This window comes from Callorhinus ursinus, unplaced genomic scaffold (genome assembly GCF_003265705.2).
Source record: "Callorhinus ursinus isolate GAN/ISIS: 27379988/994484 unplaced genomic scaffold, GSC_fseal_2.0 scaffold8, whole genome shotgun sequence".
In the NCBI taxonomy this organism is placed as follows: domain Eukaryota; kingdom Metazoa; phylum Chordata; class Mammalia; order Carnivora; family Otariidae; genus Callorhinus; species Callorhinus ursinus.
The window spans coordinates 36358401-36379405 of NW_027397070.1; the positions used below are offsets into that span (position 1 = coordinate 36358401).

At 36.3% G+C, this 21005-nt stretch overlaps 1 protein-coding gene across 1 annotated transcript in view; it reads right to left on the minus strand.

Moving 5' to 3' along the window:
- Positions 1–21005, minus strand: part of KCNH5 (potassium voltage-gated channel subfamily H member 5) — a 313954-nt gene that overhangs the window by 102634 nt on the left and 190315 nt on the right. The gene's annotated exons all lie outside the window — the stretch shown is intronic.

The following is a 21005-nucleotide window of genomic DNA, read 5'->3' on the forward strand; positions in this document are numbered from 1 at the left end:
TAAATAGAAAAAATCTTTAAAATAATAATATCATGTTTAATCCCAGCATTGTAAGGTTTTTGACTCCATCATTTTAATTAAAAGTAAAGCCAACTTGCAGACCACTGTTATTTATCATCAGAGCCCTATGAATGCAGAGGGCCCCTCCCTCGACCCATAATTCACCAACTCTTCTCTCTCCAGATGTGGTCAGGCTACTAATCTTAACCTCATCTTGTAAAAACTTTTAAGAACAATTGAGTTCAGCCCAGACTCAACATGTGTCCAAACCCACCCACCCCACCCTATCCTGTGCCTTTTCCATTCCTTGCTTAGCAGTAAACTCTTTTGGAAAAGGGGCAATACTTTATTCCCCTTAATATTCATAAACACAGCATTTAGCAACCATGTACATTCCATAAGCATTTCACAAATAAGTGTAGTATCACCAGTGGCCACTTCCTTTCTCCATCCTCCAAGCATTTGAAAACTGACTCCTCTAAACTGAGTACGGTTTCATTTTGTAGCTTCATCAGCCAAATTCTGTTTGATGATAGTGGTATAAAATCAAGCTAGTAAAGCAACTTAACCTTAACCTGTTTTCAGAAATCATTCATTTTTTAAGAACAGTTGTTCTCTGAACACAACAAATTATAAATTCACAACAGAAAGCTGTGGTTTTATAAGCATTTACTCAGTTTGTTTGTTTGTTTGTTTTTTGCTGTTATTTAGGCATTTTGATGCCAGTTCAGAACAATTTTTAAGACCGAGGGTATTTTGTTAAAACTGAGTAGGAACAAGGCAACGTCCTTGGGTCCCCTCCGTCTTCGGGAGCTTTGTACTATCACTTTACTATCGCTCAATAAACCTTGCTTTGCTAAAAAACAAACAAACAAAAACAAAATTGACTAGGAACCGTATAGAGCTGACATTTCTCAACTGGGAATTAATTAATTAATTTGTTTGTTTGTTTGTTTATTCATTTATTTCCAGTGTAGTTAACATACATTATATTACTTTCAGGTGAACAATATAGTGATTCAACAATTCTACACATTACTTGGTGCTCATCCAGATAACTGTTTAAAACAGCTTCTCCTGTTCACCCATCCCCCCCACCCACTGCCTCTCTAGTAACCATCAGTTTGTTTCTTCTCTACAGTTCAAAGTCTGTTTTTTGGTTTGTCTCTTTTTTTTCTTTGTTCATTTGTTTTGTTTCCCAAATTCCACATCTGAGTGAAATCATACGGTATTTGTCTTTCTCTGACTGACTTATTTTACTTAGCCTTATACCCTCGAGGTCCATCCATGTTGTTGCCAATGGCAAGATGGGTCTTTAAATCTTTGAATATTTATATTTAAAAAGAAAAACAAAAAAAGTAGGTAATCACAGATTTAATATCTCCATTCCATCATTGTTGGTATCAGGAAAGACAAAGAAATGTAAACAAATTAATGGTAGATGAGTCATATATCAAAATATGGAAGTTTTCATTTTCAGAAAAGAGAAATAAAGAGAATTTATGTCTTTAAAATAATGAACATTTCAGAAGTTAATGAAATAATGCTATAATCATTTTTTTGAATAGTGTTCAGCTATTATAGGTTGTCAATAAATATCACAGAGCCACCTATTATTTTGACATGTTCAGCTTGTTTGGCTCCCTAAAATGCTTGCAATATGCTATACTTGCCAAAGTGTCTTACTACTGCATTTTAGTTTAACAAATTACCACACATTTCATCTTTTGGGGTACATTAAATATGCACACATTCTGCTCATATAAAAAGTTTAAGCACTAAAACATGAATAAAACTGCCAAAGTATTAAAAGTGTGCAGCATTAATAAATGAAGAATATAATCAACATCCCATTAAGTTTGGCATATTACAAAGATAACCACTCTGCTTTCCATTTTCTCGGGAGTGTGCTGGCTTACATTGGGTAGGACTAAACAAGGTCAGAATTTAAGATAAGACATTTAATTAGGTGTATTTACATGAGAAAAAAATTTTTTTACTTTGAAATAAGTTGCAAAAAATGTGCAGAAAGTTTACATGTACCTACACGCAGCTTCTCACAGTGATGACATCTTACACAACTAAAGTCATTTATCAACACCAGAAAATTGAAAATGGCACAATACAATTAACAACACTATAGATCTTACTCATATTTCACCATTGTTTTATACACACTCATTTTTTGATATAGAATTTTATAAAATCTTATCACATATATAGATCTGTGTAATACAAAAGAGAAACTACTTCTTCCTTTTCTCAATGCTTGGGCCTAGCATACATTTCAAAAACCATAGTAAGAGCAAGCAACAATGTCCCATAGCAAGCCAGAACACTGCGTCCCGCCACGGTCTGTGTTCCCAGGATAAATGCTCACATCTCTGTGTTATGTGCATTTGCCAAAATGTCTGGTTTTTTAAGTAGGCTCCATACCCAGTGTGGAGCCCAATGTGGGGCCCAAACTCACAACCCTGAGATCAAGACCTGAGCTGAGATCAAATGTCGGATGCTTAACCCACTGAGCCACCCAGGCACCTCCCAAAATGTCTATTTTTATAACCCTTATATTTGACAACAATGTGGCTATCATCAACTAATCTTTTCTTTTTTATTTAATAGTACTTTTCTAATCCCTTGGAGAACGGTGGTCCTCCCTGTCATTCTGCTGTATTTCAGGGGTCTTGTCGTCTATGCTCCCTACTGTATTTCTAGAACACAGACCAGGCTCTGGAACATAGTAAGTGTTCAAATATTTTTTTCCAGTATATTCTCACACCAAAAACCTAAGAAACGGTTTTTCAGAAACATCCTTTTTGCTAATAAAAGTCTCACTACTGGTGATAAAATAACACAGAAGGAATACACATTACTAACGTGAGTAGGAGAATAAAATATTTAGAAGCTAAGGTGACACGTGCCCTGGCTATATTAAGATAATAAATAATTTGGGAAGGCCCATTATCATTCATCAAACATGAATGCCTGTGCTTGGCCTGGCCAGTTTTATAGAGGCCTGTTACATAATTTTACCCTTTGAATGCAATGCTACATAATCAATTCACCTACTTTACTAATAATAATTTGGCTAATTTATTAAAATTTGATAAGCCTTTTTTATATGCAATCCCATAGCCTTTTAGGCTCAAGATAATTTTAGACAAGTCAAGCTTATCATAGTTAAAGTCTTGGTAATTCTGGCATACAGTTAGGTAATAATCTTATCTAAAAAGTCTTATATTTTCTTATTCACACAAAGAAATTATTTTGAAGATAATTATGTTAGATTGAAGATGGCCACAAGTCTCTGACACCTCTTCCATTGACAAGCAGGGTCTACCCCCTTCCCCTTGAATCCAGGCATACTCTATGACTGACTGATAGAATACAGTTACTATGCTCCTATGTCAGTATCTGGGCCCCGGCCTTAAGAAACTAGAAACTTCAAATTCTTTGCTGTTGGAACACTTGCTCTTGGAATGTAGTTTCCAAGTTGTGAGGGATCCCAGGCATTCTTCTAGAGAGGCCTACACGAAGAGCAATCAAGACACCTAGCCAATAGCCATAGCTGAACTCCCAGCTAAGCACTGGCCTTAAACTGAACAATTTAAAATATTGATAATGAGAAGACACTTCTGGTAACATTTAAGGCTATACAGGTGATTCGATAATATCTTTCCTTTCTATTTCCATTTAATAATGATAGTTAAGACATGAAGGAGGACAGTCTGGGTGGCTAGTCAGTTAAGTGTCTGACTCTTGATTTCAGCTCAGGTCATGATCTCAGGGTCATGAGATTGAGCCCCACATCACGCTTCATGCTGACTGCTTGGGATTCTCTCTTTCCCTCCGCCTCTGCCCCATTCCCCTGCACATGCGCAGACACATGCTCTCTCTCTCAAAATAAATAAATAAAATCTTTTTTAAAAATTATAAAAAATACGAAGGAAAATGTTCCATCAATCCATAACTATGTGTGGGGCGCCTGGGTGGCTCAGTCGTTAAGCATCTGCCTTCGGCTCAGGTCATGATCCAGGATCCTGGGATCGAGCTCCACATCGGGCTCCCTGCTCAGCGGGGGGGGCCTGCTTCTCTCTCTCCCACTCCCCCTGCTTGTGTTCCCTCTCTCACTATATCTCTCTCTGTCAAATAAATAAAATCTTTTTAAAAAAAATCTACAACTATGTGTGCAACACACAGCTTGGCAACATCAGCTAACCAGCCATGTCTGTGGCTGAGCCAACTAAGTGGATTTTCCAGACCCATTTAAGCCACCCCAACTGATACCACATGGACCAGAAATAAGTCATGCCCTCCTATCCACGCATAAATTAGATTCAAGAGTAAAATAAATGGATGTTCTTATTTTAAGCTGCTAAGTTTGATTAGTTACACAACTAAAATAATTTAAACTTTAATAAAACAGATTGATTCTCAACAGGATAGAGAACCTGGGGAATGAGAGGGAGTGAGCTCCTTACAATGCACATCAGAGCTCAATAGTATATTTTAGGAGATACTTTTAAATATTTAATATACTTCAGGGCGCATGGGTGGCTCAGTTGGTTAAGCTTCTGCCTTCGGCTCAAGTCATGATCCCGGGGTCCTGGGATCGAGTCCCACATCAGCTCCCTGCTCGTCAGGGAGCTTGCTTCTCCCTCTCCTTGCTCCCCCCTCCCCACTCATGCTCTCTGTCTCTCTCTCAAATAAACAAATAAAAGTCCAAAAAAATTAATATATTTTATAGGGTATACAAATTCTAAAACACCTTTTTTATAATATATGTTTAATGTTTTCAAAAGGAGGCATAGATTAAAAGACTGAATAATGTCATTATAACTAATCACAGATTTCATTATCCATACAACATTGTTGAATTCAGTAGATATTTATTGAACATCTATTTTATACCAGCCACTACACTAGCCAGTAAGGAAATGATCATAAAAAGACAGACGTAATTCCTGCTCTCAAGTAGTAGCACTACTTTCTATAGAAAAGTATAGTCTTTAATTCTCCCAAATCACATTCTTTGAAAGAAGGCTAATGATCTTTTCCTTTTCATAGGTTACAAAAAATCACAAATAAACTTATAGCCAGTCCAAGTATATAAACTAAATATAGTTTATTTTTCATGGTTAAATAATTTGCAAAGTCAAACAAAAATCTATGTTCAGCGAATTAACTGTAACTCAGCTTCCACTCTTAGGAGTTGCTCAAGAAAACAGATTAAGATGATGATATCTGGGTCTCTTAAGGAATTACATTCTCCAGCTGCTTCATTTTGTTTGCTCCTTAGGTCAAGCTGTATCCATTCATCTCATTAATGATTGATTTGTACTTTTTAGACTTTTTGTGACTGTTCATGATGACATCCAACATTTACTTTTCCTAATTACCGTCTTATAAATCTTGGCAAGTAAACACTAGCCTTAGAACGAGCAATTTAAAATGTTGCTATGAAAATGTATTTCTGGTAACCTTTAAACCAAGTAGGTGGTTTAACCATCATTGCCTTTCTATTTACATTCACTAAAGTCCACCTGTAATAATGATATTTAAGATGTAGAAGGAAAATGTTCCATCAATCTGTGATTGTATGGGTAGCTTCCAGCCTGTTAAAACATATGAAATGGCTCCTGTTGGTCTTAGAACAAAGTGAAGAAGCTGATCTTCAGGAACCTGTGGTTTCAAAGTCTTCCTCTCCTTCCAGCTCTCTCATAATGGCTCCTGGTTTCCCTGGATGCTCTTTTGCAATGACCCATATATGTAGGCACCCTCTAGGCATCCGCTTATGAGCAGATATTTTCTCTTTTCCAATCTTCACTTAATCTATGCCCCATTCCAACTAGTACCTGAAATGTGCCAATTATCCAGTTAGAAATGAATCTTATTACTTTATGTTAAATATTGAAAACTATTTAATATACTAGCTCTCTAAGAGATATTGGAATTTTGAAGGGAGGAATTCCAGTTAATACAATGAGTTGATTAAATCATTATTTGAATTAAATGTCAACTAGTGAGATGAGTTGGGACACAGAGGGACAATTTTTAGAACTTAGCATATTATAGCATAATATTGGACCGATTGCACCAGTTTATAGATGATCCCATGAGTACCATAACAACTGACTACATCAAATAGTCTCAATAATTACATGGCAATGATTATTGATATTATTTCCTGTATATCCTAAGAGTTGCTTAATTTTATGAAATTAATACATATAACAGAAACCTCTGTTAATCAATTACTAATATAACATCAAAGATGGACAGAAAGGGAGGGAGATGAATGGAAAGATGTAAGAGGACTGTTCATTCAGAAGAATTCCAAGAAATTTAAGTTCAAGCAAAAACAAAGAATCAAAGGATCAGAATAGCTTGATCTTCACTTTATCTTTCTGTGATAGTTATCCTATTTTTTTATGCTAAGTAAATCCATTTTCTTTTTCTTTCTAATCCAGCAAAATTCATTTGTACTCCAATAAAATTAGTACATTTACCTTGATTATATAGCTATAGAAGTTTTTGTAACTTTGATAAAGACTAGCTGGAAAATATAGAACAATGACTCTGAAGTAAGAGGAATGATAATAATAGATAATAACAGATGTTCAATGAATACTGACCTCATCATTTCAAATTCATTTATTATGAGTCAAACAATAGTTCCTAAAAGGTATCAAAATATATCAGGCAACCAGAGACAATCAAACGTTAGGGTTATCTTTAGAGGCCCCCAGCTCCCTCCTAGTGCCCACCTCTTCCCTCTCTTTGATACACCTGCCACCAGCCTGAGCCCCCTTCTTACAGGGGCCTACCTCGTTGCTTAGGACATCACATCTTCCTGGTTGGTGCACTGCCCAGCTGATGCAAAGGCGAGATTGGTCACACACACACACACACACACACACACACACACACACACAACTGCAGAGGGAGCTATCTTGGGCACTGAATACCATCTCAGGCAAGGGCACTGTTAGATCTGCCATCCTTGGGACACTGGTCACTCTTGTTATGTTTCTCAGAAATTCTAAAGCCATCTTAGAAAGTGACAAAGGAAGGAGAAATATGAGGAGGTTTGGAAATCAAAAGGCACAGAGACAGAGATTGCTGATGATGCACAGTCACTCAGACATGCCTGAAGGGAAAGGAGATACTTTTTTTTGACATTATATTTCAAAAATCATAGTTACAAAGAAAGACTAAAACTTCAGCTGAGTACAAATGACTAAAGGAAAATAAGATATGTTCATTTCAGGTGATGCCAAGCTGGGCAAAGTTCAGCACAAACACAAAAGGCAGAATACCAACTCGGAAAAGGTAGCATGATGGACCTTTTTATTTTCTATATCTAAAAATTGCTACTGTTTTGGTTTCTAGGAACAACTGAAAGTATAAACTACATTTTATGAGTTACTTAACTAATAACATGTGCTTTTTGTACTTATATTTTGTTTCCAATATTTTTTGTCCTCTGTTAAGTTAGGAGAAGGCACATTCTCTCCTCTCTCATCTCTATTCTCACACACACACACACACACACACACACACACACACACACACACACACGGAGTTTAATTATAATCTGATCTGATGAATAGATAATAATGATATAAGTTGTGTTTTTCAGGATATTTATAAATTCTTATATTGTATCTTTCTTTAAAAAAAAAAACTTTAAGGGGGCGCCTAGGTGGCTCAGTCGGTTAAGCATCTGCCTTCAGCTCAGGTCATGATCCTGCAGTCCCGGGATTGAGTCCCACTTCGGGCTCCCTGCTCAGCAAGGAGTCTGCTTCTCCCTCTGACCCTCCCCCCTCTCATGCTCTCTCTCTCTCTCTCTCTCTCTCATTCTCTCTCTCTCAAATAAATAAAAAATCTTTAAAAGCAAAAGAACTTTAAAACACAAAATAAGGAAACTATAATGGTAAGATTCAGACTATAGCGGTTCAATGATTTTGATACAGGAATTTTCCTGTGCCCCTCAGATTATGGAATGCCAAGATCAACCTGCTTTACCTAGTTACAAGTCCAGCATTATGAGCTACAGGGGAAAAAAAAAGAAAGAGAGAAAATAAAGTGAGTTCATCATGGTGTAATTAAGATGAAAATGGAATTTCTTTTACTTATGGCTCTTCTCTGTTTATCTTGTACTAAATACACATTTTAGTTGCTTTTTGGTAGTCTTAGCTTTTCAGTAATGATATCTGCAACTCATTTTTGTAATCTTTAGCACCAGAATATAAAAAGAAACAGTAAGTAGAGCATAACATTAAATCACTTACTCTTTCTATGTATTTATAAAGTGGGTATTACTATTATGCTTACATTAAGATGGAAGCACCAGATATAGTATTTGAATAATATTAAGATACCTTTTTGCCAAAACACAAGAATTACTGATCCAAAAGCCAAAAGTGAAGTGGCACTTCCAACAACCTGAGGGCTCCTAGGAACAGTACCTGTGGAACAGCCAAGAGCTTCTCATATACTATTGCAACCCGTCTTCTTGCTGACCCTCAATACATTTCGTTCTCACTTCCAAATCTTTGTTCACGCAACTCCCTTGTGGTGGATTGCAAAATATGAAAATTTTTTCCATCTTGATATGCACATGTCTTTGCATCGAGACTTTATTGCTTCTCTACCATAGGTGGAATCTATTTCCTTTACTCTGGGCTGGCTTTATGACTACCAATAGAAGGTGGCATAGATGATACTATGCAACTTTGCTTTCGATTTATGGGTATATATAGAAACATGACTAGAAGGATATTTACAAAGTGTTCAGAGTTGCTATATTTGGGCAATAGGTAATTTGTGGCAATTTTTGTGTCCCTTAAACAAACCTACATTTAAATTTTTACAATAAGTATGTACCATTTTTACAAAAAGGGTAAGTTATTTACGTTTTTAGAAAGGACAGAGCTATAAATCTCTTTAAAGGACAATTAAGTCAGTTCCCAGGTGACATATTCATGAAAAGTCATTAAAAACCCAAGATGTTAATGGTGATAGCAAATCTTTACTTAGTGCTTATTATGAGCCTTATGTATGTTATCTCATCAAATTCACACAATCACCCAAAGTTACTATTTTATCCTCATTGTAAACATAAGAAAACAAATTCAGGAAATTAATCTGCCCAAAGTCAGGTCAGAGTCTCAGTAACTACACAAACTAACACCCTTATCAGCTTTAATGTTGATATTGCAAATAATAATCACCTTGACCCATAGCAGACCTCATATAGCCAATGTTAGCTGTTTACTAATCATTGATCTGGCCAAAAGTTCTTAAGTAGGAACAGTAGATCTCAAAGAATCAAATACTCCCAAGGTCTACATTATAGGTCAAGTAGAAATAGGATGCACCCCTTAAGTGGCAAGTACCCACCACTAAACTAGGGTATGTTTACATGAATACAGACAAGAAACCCTTAAATCTGCTATGGTTGCCACAATACCCAAATGGTCATTTAATGCAGTAGAAAACAAAATTTATTGATTAATATCTCTGTAACATAAAAGGAAAATTCTAGTTTATGTTGCTTATGCTTATTCACTATGATATACTATTATATACTATGATACATATCAATACTAATCAGGCATTTATCTTTCTTTTGACAGAATTAAAAATTCAAGAAAATTGGATATATACTTAATTGACAGAATGGAATTTCTAATTTGTGAATCTTAGAAGGCAAAATACCCAGGAGACATGAACAATACAAATCTAACTGTTACAGTCTCCCCATCATCATCCTCACATTGTACATTCTTAAATGTACTTTTTTTTTTTAGAGATTTTATTTATTTATTTGACAGAGAGAGACACAGCGAGAGGGAACTCAAGCAAGGGGAGTGGGTGAGGGAGAAGCAGGCTTCCCGCGGAGCAGCGAGCCCAATGCGGGACTCGATCCCAGGACCCTGGGATCATGACCTGAGCCGAAGGCAGACGCTTAACGACTGAACCACCCAGGTGCCCCATCTTAAATGTACTTTAAAGGTATCCTTTGATCCTCCATCACAATCTAGTTTAGATGCCCTGTCATCACTTTGCAATGACTGTGATGACCTTCAGCTGGACTCCTCCTTCTATTTTTCTCAATTATTAGGGTCAGCCCACTGAACTCAGCAATAAATTCTTTTATCAGCCATCTTTGAACCCTTTCTTTAAAGAAGTAGGCAGTCTAGAGATCCATCTGCTTATCACTATTCTCCTGCTTCCCTTCTATCTGTAAACTACACTAAACACCAAGTTTCCAAGCCAGATAAACAGCACTTTGGATGGTGGAGTGAAGCCTTTCATTTTGGAGCTAGGAAGGGAGATGAGATATTGTAAATTTCTTTCTGTTACCATTTTCTCAACATATATGATTTATAGACCCTTTACATGGTGGAGATGCAAAGTTACAACTTTCAAAGGTAAAACTGAACAATTTTATGAGGCAGACATTTTAATCAAGGGCACCACTGTTGCTCAGTCGGTTAAGAGTCCGACTCTTGATTTTGGCTCAGATCATGATCTCAGGGTTGTGAGATCGAGCCCGCGCTTTGCTCTGCACTGGGCATGGAGCCTGCTTAAAATTCTCTCTCTCCCTTTCCCTCTGCCCCTTCCCTGCCTCTCTCCCTCTTAAAAAAAAAAAAAAAAAAAAAAAGAGCACCCCTGCTGTTCTCTGGTCAATTGTTGGCTCCTCTCTCTGTAAGAGTCCTTTATGAAATCAGTTACTAAGAGTTTTGCATGCTGCCTTCAGATGAACTCTTACAGCTTCCTTTCTGTTAACATCTCAGAATCCAGTCTTGTCATTCCATGGCTAGTTTAACCACAACAACCTCCTAACAGCTTTCCTTATCTCTGTTCTCCATTATAATACAGTCTGCATATGGACGGCTGGCACAATCTCCTAAAATACTAAAATTTGTGATCCTGTTTTCCTCCTTAAAAATATTTAGTATATGCGCATAGTCTATAAGGTAAAGGCACTCTGAGAGAAACTGTAGGATCTCTACAATGGGAAAACGTTATCTATCTGGCAGACTCAGTACTTTTTTTCCCTCACAAGTTATTTTATTTATCACTTCCCCACCTAGACTCTGAGCTACTGAGAGTTAGAAACTATATCCTTGACTTTTTTTCAAACCAAGTCAGAGTTTTGCCCAGTGAGTGAATAAATGAAAGTTAATTTAGCCTTCTATAAATAAAGGGATGTGAGGATTTCTCTGACTGTGTGAGTATAACAGAACATTAGCATGACTATATCTCTCTGGCTGCCTATACAGAGGATGAACAATCTTACTACTTATGAGAATTTCATGTAATACATAGCAAACACTTCATCAAAGGAAAGGCATTACAATCCCTGAATGAATGTATTCTTTAAGCTTTTTAAGCCAGGGCCAGTATCATCTATTTCCTTCAGAATCCTCAGGAATAACTAGGTGTTCTTCAACAAAGTGTGTGACCGACAAAAGTTGTTGACGAAGATGAAACAGTTACAACAGTGATAGGGACTCTGTCCCTTGTTTGGTGAAATTATACCACGAGTTTTTGTGAGCATAAAGACATTAAGTTTCATACACACTGTCAAAACTTTTAAGAATGGTATTTTAGACATTTTATAAACATAATTAGTGCCCCCCCACCCATGCATTGGCCATGTGTATTCATGGACATATCAAGTACACAGGCATTAAGTGCTTACTGTGTGTAAACACAATGCTAGGCACTATGGGAGATACAGAGATATGCAATTTTATAAACATATTTTAAATTTTTAAATTAACACTGGAAGCAATTTGGTTATAAAATTCTGTGCTCAGGAATGATTATGAATGTTCTCATATTCCTTAAAAATGTTCTTCAGTGAGGTATCAGAAATCTGACAAACTATCAACACAATAAGAATCCTGATCAATATGTATTATTAAACATATGGAAAAATGCTCTAGAAGAGTCAATACGGTCAAAATGGAACAGGTTGACCTTGCTTTCCTACTGAGACTGTTCTACATTAAAATCATAGGTTAGCCTCATCATCACTGACTTAACACTGCCCTTGACAACTCTCATTACTCTCTTCCTTTTAAATAGTGCTATCTCCTTCACTTTTAGGACACACTGTTCCTCTCCTGGCTCTTGTCTCCTCCCTTATCTAGGCTGTCTGTCCAATTAATCATTCAAACCAACACCTTCTGAGAGTACAAGAGGGCATTCTCAACAGTTACATTGGGACAACAGGAGTTAGTCGATCTATCCCAGGTAAGCAGGGACACTATGGGTCACTCCATTGTTGTTCCCATTCCTCTTCCTCTGGTTCCTCCCCTCATAGTAAGAAACAAGGTCTATGGGCTTCTGACAGTCTTTTGCATCAGAACTCACTCCTTGAGGAAGACTGGCCATTCATGGATCAACTAGCATCTAACCCAGATGGTTTTCATGTTTACCACCTCATGTTGCAAGTACCTACACACATCACTTTATTTGGACAAATATATCTCTCAAACCGCCTACTGTAGTGACCAGAAGGCATCATGTTGTTTCCTCCCAGCCCAGAATATTCCCCAAATCTCTTTTTTACCGTCATCTGAACAGACATAAAGTATAAAAACAAGGCTCTAGAAGCTGAAACCCCTACGTTCTCTTTTTTGCTGGGACTGTATACAGACTAATTTAGCTGACCCTGAGAGTTTAAAATGAACAGTAAATTTTGAAAAAGATATGAGTGAGATGAGAAAATTCTGTCTATAAAAGGCAAAATGACTTAACAAGGTGGAAGGAATTTGATTTGATGGAGCAGTCTGGAATTTGCAAACTGTCTTCTGTTGGAACACTATAATTCTCTATGACTTTAACAGATGTTTTTCTCAAAAAAATAGTTTCGGGATCAAATAAGTTTTCTATTAGCTCTCTCTCTCTGAGAGTCCCAATTCACATTAGCATATCACAAGGCTTATTAACATATCAAAAGCTCGGAGAAGCCTTGCAGTAAAGACACCATTTTTCATAGTTGTTTGTTCTTGGAACCCTTTTTATTCATTAAAACCTTAGGAACATTTTGCATATCTCCATGGAAAATCATTTCACAGTGCAGGCACTGGAGCCTATGAGAGACTGTTGCCACCGTCCCAGGATGCTAATGCAGGCCAGCAGGGAAGGACCCATTTTAGCAAATCTAAAGACTGGGGGTGCAACATCGACCAGTGTCACAGATTGATGTAGAAGGTAATGCCTATCTAAAGGAAAAGCAAGAGAAGGAGTGCTAGCTAGGTGGTGAGGCCAAATTTGAACTTGATCAAAAAATAATCCAGGCAGTGGTAGACAGCAAGGTGAGGAGGGAGTATAGGTGGGTTGGCAGGGCTTGTCACTCCATTCTTATTCCAAGTCCTCTTCCCAAGGTTCCTCTTATAATGATGTTATAAGAAACAAGGTCTATGGGCTTCTGGTAGTCTTTTGCATCAGAACTCACTCCTTGAGGAAGACTGGCCATTCATGGGATCAGTTAGCATCTAACCCAGACGGTTTAGCCAGAGTTGTTGGGTTTGTAGGCAGACTCCCTGGGTTCCCCTGCCACTGATTTGTGGGTCTCAAAGTGGCATTCTCCAATTGGGTCTGAAGTCAGAGTTTGATGAATAAAGAGTAAAATGCTATTTGAAAAAGCTTGCTCTTGTGGGTGTAGACAGCTTGCACTGGAGTGTGAAAAAAACTAAAGACAGGTGAATAAGCCAGGAGGTTGGTAACCATCTCTGTGAAGAAGAAATCAAGAGTACCTGAAACAGAGCAGGGGTTAGCCGATAAAGAGAGAAATCAACCAGCCAAAAACACGAGGAGGAATCAGCAAGACAGTAGCTTAAGTCAGTGGACCCATATGCAGTGATACCCTTGCAGTCTTGGGGGCCTGGGAAGGGTCTGCCATAGCTTGGCACTCTGCATATTCGGTGTGTACTATCTTCCTTTATATTGACCTGTACCTTCCCAAATCTTTTTGTAAATCACTTTAGTTGTATACGTTTAGCTTCTCTCTATATATAAAGTGTAAATTTTATTGTAAACAAGAAAACATATTTTCCATGAATTGTGCATTTCTGAGGAGAACCTTGTACATTGCTTGGAGCAATAAATTGAAAGATGTAAAAGGTTAACTGATGTTAAGCATGCATTATAAACATGCATTTTATGTATGATAGAGCACCCCACTGACTTACTTTAAAGATAAATTCCCATCCTGTGTTTAAACAGGATTGGGTCTTTTTTTTTTTAAGATTTTATTTATTTATTTGAGAGAGAGAATGAGATAGAGAGAGAGCATGGGGGGGGGAGGGTCAGAGGGAGAAGCAGACTCCCTGCTGGGCAGGGAGCCCGATGCGGGACTCGATCCCGGGCCTCCAGGATCATGACCTCAGCCGAAGGCAGTCGCTCAACCAACTGAGCCACCCAGGCGCCCCAGGATTGGGTCTTTTAAAGACTAATCACCAAGAGACTATCATGTATAAGACAATCATATCATCATCCAATGAAAGGAACAAATCCATGTGACGATATATGAAGACATGAAAATAATCCATCATGAAATAGAATATATTACTCCACTTAGAATTCCTGGGAACTATGATTTGTAGAAACTTTGAGTATTCTGGCCAGGAAAATTTTCCACCCTCAGCCTATTCATTAGTTGCTGGCTGAAATGCAGAACTTAGTTAATTGCCTATAATGAATGGAGCCAATACTAACCTATTGGGTCAACAGAAATGGCATTGGTTTAGTAGGTTTCAAAGGCTTTAATTCTTGATTTGATAAAATTATCCTCATCTTTCTAATTTGCAAGACTGTGTACCCCATGAAGCACCATGCATCCCCTGAAATATGACATGATATATTACTAAATGTCTTCTCTGTCTCCCACATTACTAGGTTTCATTCTTTTCTAATAACACTTGGTACCAAATGTTCACCTTTTCAATAAATCATTACTGCCAAGGTCTGACGTGTATGGAATAAAACCATACCAAGTTCATTTTACTGGGCACATCACTGTGGCAGAAATGTCAACTGTAATAAGCATGTGATGAAAAAGATCTTCAGGGCTCCTGTCAGGTAGTACATAACCTGACAGTAGGTTAAAATTGAACATTTACACGAAGAGGCTGGGTGACTGCGGCTGACAGCTGTCATTAACAATGTGAAGAAGAAGGAATATGCCACCTAAGACCTCGCAGCATTCACAATTTACAGGTGCTTTCACATTCCCATTTCATCCTTCTAACAAACATGGGGTTGGGCATTATTCCCCACCTATGGGTGAGAAATATATCTCTTCTCCCCGTCCATATCGCCACTGCCCTGATTCAGACACTCATCATGTCTCAGCTGAATGACTGCCATAGCCTCCTCACTGACATCCTTGCCAACGATTATGTTCCAGCTATAAGAACTGAGTATTAGGCTTTTCTGGGAGGACAAAAGAACGTGAAAACTCAGTTGCTTAACAATAACCAATTTTTACTTGTCGTTCACAACTCTAGGGTGGATGTGGATCACAGTTCATTATGTTGTTTGTATGCCTAATTTATAGATCTATAATGTGGCTCTTGATGAGTGAAATAAATGCCTTGTGCAATTGTTTTAGTTATTAGGAAAACTCATGATTTATCTGAAAATGAGAACTATACACAAAGCACGGATTCAAGCACATGTCAATATGTTCTACATCCTCGGGCACTCAGTAAAAGTGAGTTGTCCAACTGACTTAAGTCATGGACATTACATTTGGGAAGAATGATTGTCTAATGATTCAGTGCTTTAAATTACATTGCTATTGTTTGGAGGCACTTACAAAATCAATCACTTGTTTTTACTTTTCTGAAAAGATGGGGAATAAAAGAAAATAATAAAATTCTGTATCCATTTATTATAAATGCCCCAAATCCTCCTCAATGTTTTCTCCAAATGAAAGAATCAGGTAGTAGGGTATTAAAAGATGCTGGAAATGACAGCAGACCTTAGACACTACAATCAGATGGGAGTGACTATCATCAGACACAAAGTGATTTCTGTGTATGCACAGGTCAACTGGTGGTTCATGTTCCAAGGGCCGATCTGGTTCTAGCTTTCTATGTTTAATTAGGAACTCAGGCTTCTAACTTAACAGTGTATTTTAGGGGGCTTAATACCCACTAACTCTTAAGCATACAAGAGGCTTGAGAGTCCTGAGGCCTGAAAATAATTCCTATTTATTTATTTTTTTATTATGTTACGTTAATCACCATACATTACATGATTAGTTTTTGATGTAGTGTTATACGCAAACAATAATTCTTATTTAAAACAAACTTAAAAATCCTCCCATAGAAGAAAGAACAGAGCATAAAGTTTATCTCCTAGAACTTTATTCCTGAAGAAATGTGGTTTTTGCTGGACATTTTGCTTGTGTATTTGCTACCACAGAAGATTTAACTTCACAAGGAAGCTCATAATTAAAGCCACCGAGCATCCTGTGTATAAGCGTGCTTTTTCCTTTTAAATGGCTGGTAAGGTTAAGAGCATGGGATTTTGCATTCAGAATCTGAATTCAAAATCCCAAAAGTACCCACACAATAGTCGGTAACCTTGGAAAAGTTATTTAATCTTTCTGAGTTTTTGTCTCTTCAGCTAAAAAAAAAAATCAGTAATAATAATAATAAACCTTGCCTATATAGTTTTTGGAATAACTGAATGACATGATTCATATAAAATGGTTTGCACAGAGGTTGCCACATGAAAAGCACTCAACAAAAGTAGTTATAGCCAAGATACGGGAGTAACCTAAGTGTCCCTCCATAGCTGAATGGATAAAGATGATATCGTACATATTACTCAGCCATAAAAAGAAGAATGCCATCTTGCCATTTGCAACAACATGGATGTACTGACAGGGTATTATGCTAAGTGAAACAGGTCAGACAGAGAAATACAAATACCATATGGTTTCATTTATATGTGGAATCTAAAAAGCAGAACAAATGAACAAACAAAACAGAGAACAAACTGATGGTTGCCAGAGAGGGTTAAGATGAGGGGACAAGCAAAATAAGTGAAGGGGATATAGGGATACAAACTTCTAGTTATAAAATAAATAAGTCATGGGAACAAAAAGTACAGCATAGGGACTATAGTCAACATTATGGTAATAATGTCATATGGTGGCAGATGGTAACTATACTTATCATGTTGAACATAACAATGTATAGAATTGTTGAATCACTGTGTGGTACACCTGAAACTAATATAACACTGTATATCAACTATGCTTCACTTAAAAATATAAAAGTAAGCTACAGTTCTGTAAGTAATACTGAAATCTTGCCAGCTCTCTGTACATTGTTATAGGGGAAAATTTAAATCTGACTTCAATATTATATTGGCTTAGCTAAAGATTTTGGAAGTCAGAAAAATACTTTCTAAGCATTTTTTATGATAAGAACATGACTGCAAGTGATCAGTCAAATCTCAAATTCTAAAACTTTAGTAAGATTTGCTTGCTATTTTAAATATACTCTGGATTTCTTATGCACTATTCTTAAAAACAGACTACAAAAAAACTTAATAAAGCAAATAACCATAAGATGACAAAGTATCAAATATGCTTTTAAAATTATTGCTAGATGAAAGGCCAAAAAGGCTAATTTAGACTAGAAAGATTATTTTCTATAATTCTTATTTCTCATTAAGTTCATCTTTGAACAAGCTGAAATTATGGTACATATATTTAGGGAACATTAAGTGCCTTCCTAAAAATGAAATCTGGACTTCTGTTTCCAACCAAGATGTAGTAACTGATAACAGCCATATCCTTCCATTATAAATAATGAGAAAACTGGATAAAATATTTGAAACAAGAGTTTTTAAAAGTTGGGCAGCAAACAGGACATAACTGTTTCTCTGAGGGACAGGAAATAAACAAGATGAGCCCAGTGATTGACCACAGAACAAGAAGGGGAGGGAATTCAGGTTGATCAAGATGATTGAGCTGAGCTGATGAGACTGAGAAGAGAATTTGGGAAGGCTAAGGAGGCTGAAATTTTTGTGACAGAGTATCAGAAATGAATATGACAAGCAAAGAAAGAAACTCCAGAAATCTCCATAGGTCCCCCTTGAGTCTGCCTGCACCCTACAGGGTATGGATAGGGTGATACTCCTTAAGTTCAAGATAGAAATACCTGGTGAATCTGTAAGCTGAACCAAGGTCTCATAAAGGACTGTTCTAGATTTGTCTTCCAACCAGCCAGAGTGAAGAGACCTTGTTGAATATGTAGGATATTCACTAGAAAACCCAGAAAAGTCATATCTTAGGAATAGGGATAAACTAGTAAAAGAGTAAAGGCAGGGCACCTGGGTGGCTCAGTTGGTTCTCAGGGTCATGAGATCGAGCCCCATGTTGGGCTCCCTGCTGGGTGTGGAGTCTGCTTAAGATTGTCTCTCTCTCCCTTTGCCCCCTGGCCCCGCTTGTACTCTGTCTCTCAAAAGAAATAAATTAACTAATTAAAAAAAAAAGAGTAAAGGGTATTTTAGACTCATCTAACAAAGCTCTAAAAACAAGCCTTAAAGGGGCACTTGTGTTGAGCATTGGAGGTTATATGTAAATGATGAATCACTAAATTCTACTCCTGAAACCAATACTACACGATATGTTAACTAACTAGAATTTAAATAAAAATTTCAAACAAACAATGAAAAAAACTTGATGGTCAGTGATACATTTATAAATAGGCTTAGAATGAGGAAAATTTGTCACTACTGAGTCCCAGTTCACATTCTTCTGGAAGAAATAAGACCTGGACATATCGAATTTGAAATGCATATGGGAGAAGAATCAACAAAAGTCTGGAATTAGCTGAATGTACATTACTTTGAAAAATGAATCCAAATATAGATAACCTGAATAATGAGTATTTCTAACTTAAGGGCTTGAGAAATGGAGAGAACAATGAAGTGATTAAAACTTAAAAAAAAAAAGGAAAGGAAAGAGAAATTACAAAGTCAAAGATGCTAACAGATCACCAGTCATTCAAAAGACACTTCTAATTCTGACTCAGCCACTAGATATTTAGCAAATCTTTACTTTTTGCCTCTGTTTTGTCACTGGAGGAACTTCCAAAACTGCCCCCTATCCATATGTGAAACTTCTGTGCATCCTAAGTATCCATTAAAAACATTTTTTCTCATAAAAAGAGGTTATTCCTAATCTCCGTGGCACAGAAAATTGCCTTCTCTATGTATGTTCTATTTACCTCTACTGTACATGGTGCTATCAGTCTGTTTCCCTTGCTTCATTAAACTCCTTCATTGTCCAGTAACATAGGACTTATCATGTGATGGGCCAGTAGATCATAATAAATGTTTGTTGAATAAATGTATGAATTAACAACAAAAAAAGCCTTAAGAGGATCAAATTTAAATGCAAATTATTGAGCCATATATCAAAAGAATACTCAAAACTTTTTAAAGGAAGACAATGAAATCCATCAATAATAGAATATTGACAATATCCAACATCTGATCAAAAATTATTAGATATGTAAGGAAAAAAATGTGACCCATAGACATGAAAAGAATTAGTCAATATAAACAGATCAAGAATTAACAGAGATGACAGAATTAGTTTGCAGGGACTTAAAACAGCTTTTATAAATATGTTTAAAGATTTAGATAAAAATATGAGTATACAGTGGAGAGAAAGGGAAGGTACAAAAATAACTAGATGAAATTTGTAGAGATGAAATATATAAAATCTGGAATAAAAAATTTACTGAATAGGATTTATAGCAGATTAGATTGTATAAGAATGAAGAACATGGAAAGAATAAATACATAGGTAAATATAAAAGACAATTTCCCATTTTTAAATTTATTTGAAAGGAAACTGGCCTTAAAGTGAAAAAAATTTTACATTGTAGAGTTCATAACATATGTAAAAGTAAAGTATATGATTAGCCATAGCACACAAATAGTGATAGGATATAAACACATGCTGTTATAAGATTTTTACATTATATGTGAAGTGGTATAACATTATGTAAAGGCAAAATATGATAAAGTAAATGTACATATTTAAAACCCCAAAACCTCTATTAAAAATTAGAACAAAGAAGTTTAGCTAATAAATCAATAGAGGCAATTAAATTGGATGTGAAAAGTATTCACTAAATATCAAAGCAGAAATAAGGGGGAAAAGGAAAAACAATAAAAACAAATAGGAAGATAGTGGACATAGACCCAACCATAGTGACAATACATTAAAAGTAAATGGCCTAAACATTCTAGTTAAAAAGTGGAGAATGTCAGTTTAGATAAAAACACAAGACCTAACTATGAGAAATTCACTTTTAATATAAAGATATGGATAGTCTGAAATTTTGAAATGGCCATACATAAGGTAAGCGTGAGAAAGCTGAATGGGATACAGTTATCAAGTGTGCTTCAATACAAGGAATATTGACAGAAATAAAGAGGCAAACTTCATAATAAATTAGTGAATTCAACACGAATACACAAGAATCCTAAATGTTATCCACCTAATAAAAGGTTCAAAATACAAAGTAAAAACTAAAAGAACTGAAAGTGGAGGTAGTCAATTTCACAAATAGAGTTAGAGACTTCAATTCTTTTTTCTCAGGAATTCATTGTACAGTACCAGAAAAATCGATAAGAAAATATAAAATCTGAACCCTACTATCAACCAGTTTAACCTGACTACAGAACATTACTCCTAACAATGGCAGAATACACATTATTTTCAGGTATATATGTAATATTCACCTGGGTAGACCATATGCCATACAATGAAACAAGTGTCACTGTATTCAAAAAAGAATTGAAATTCTACAGACCACAAAAAAGAAAGAAAGAAAGAAAGAAAGAAAGAAAGAAAGAAAGAAAGAAAGAAAGAAAGAAAGAAAGAAAGGAAGAAAGAAAGAAAGAAATTTTAACCAGAAATCAACAACAAACTAATAATATCT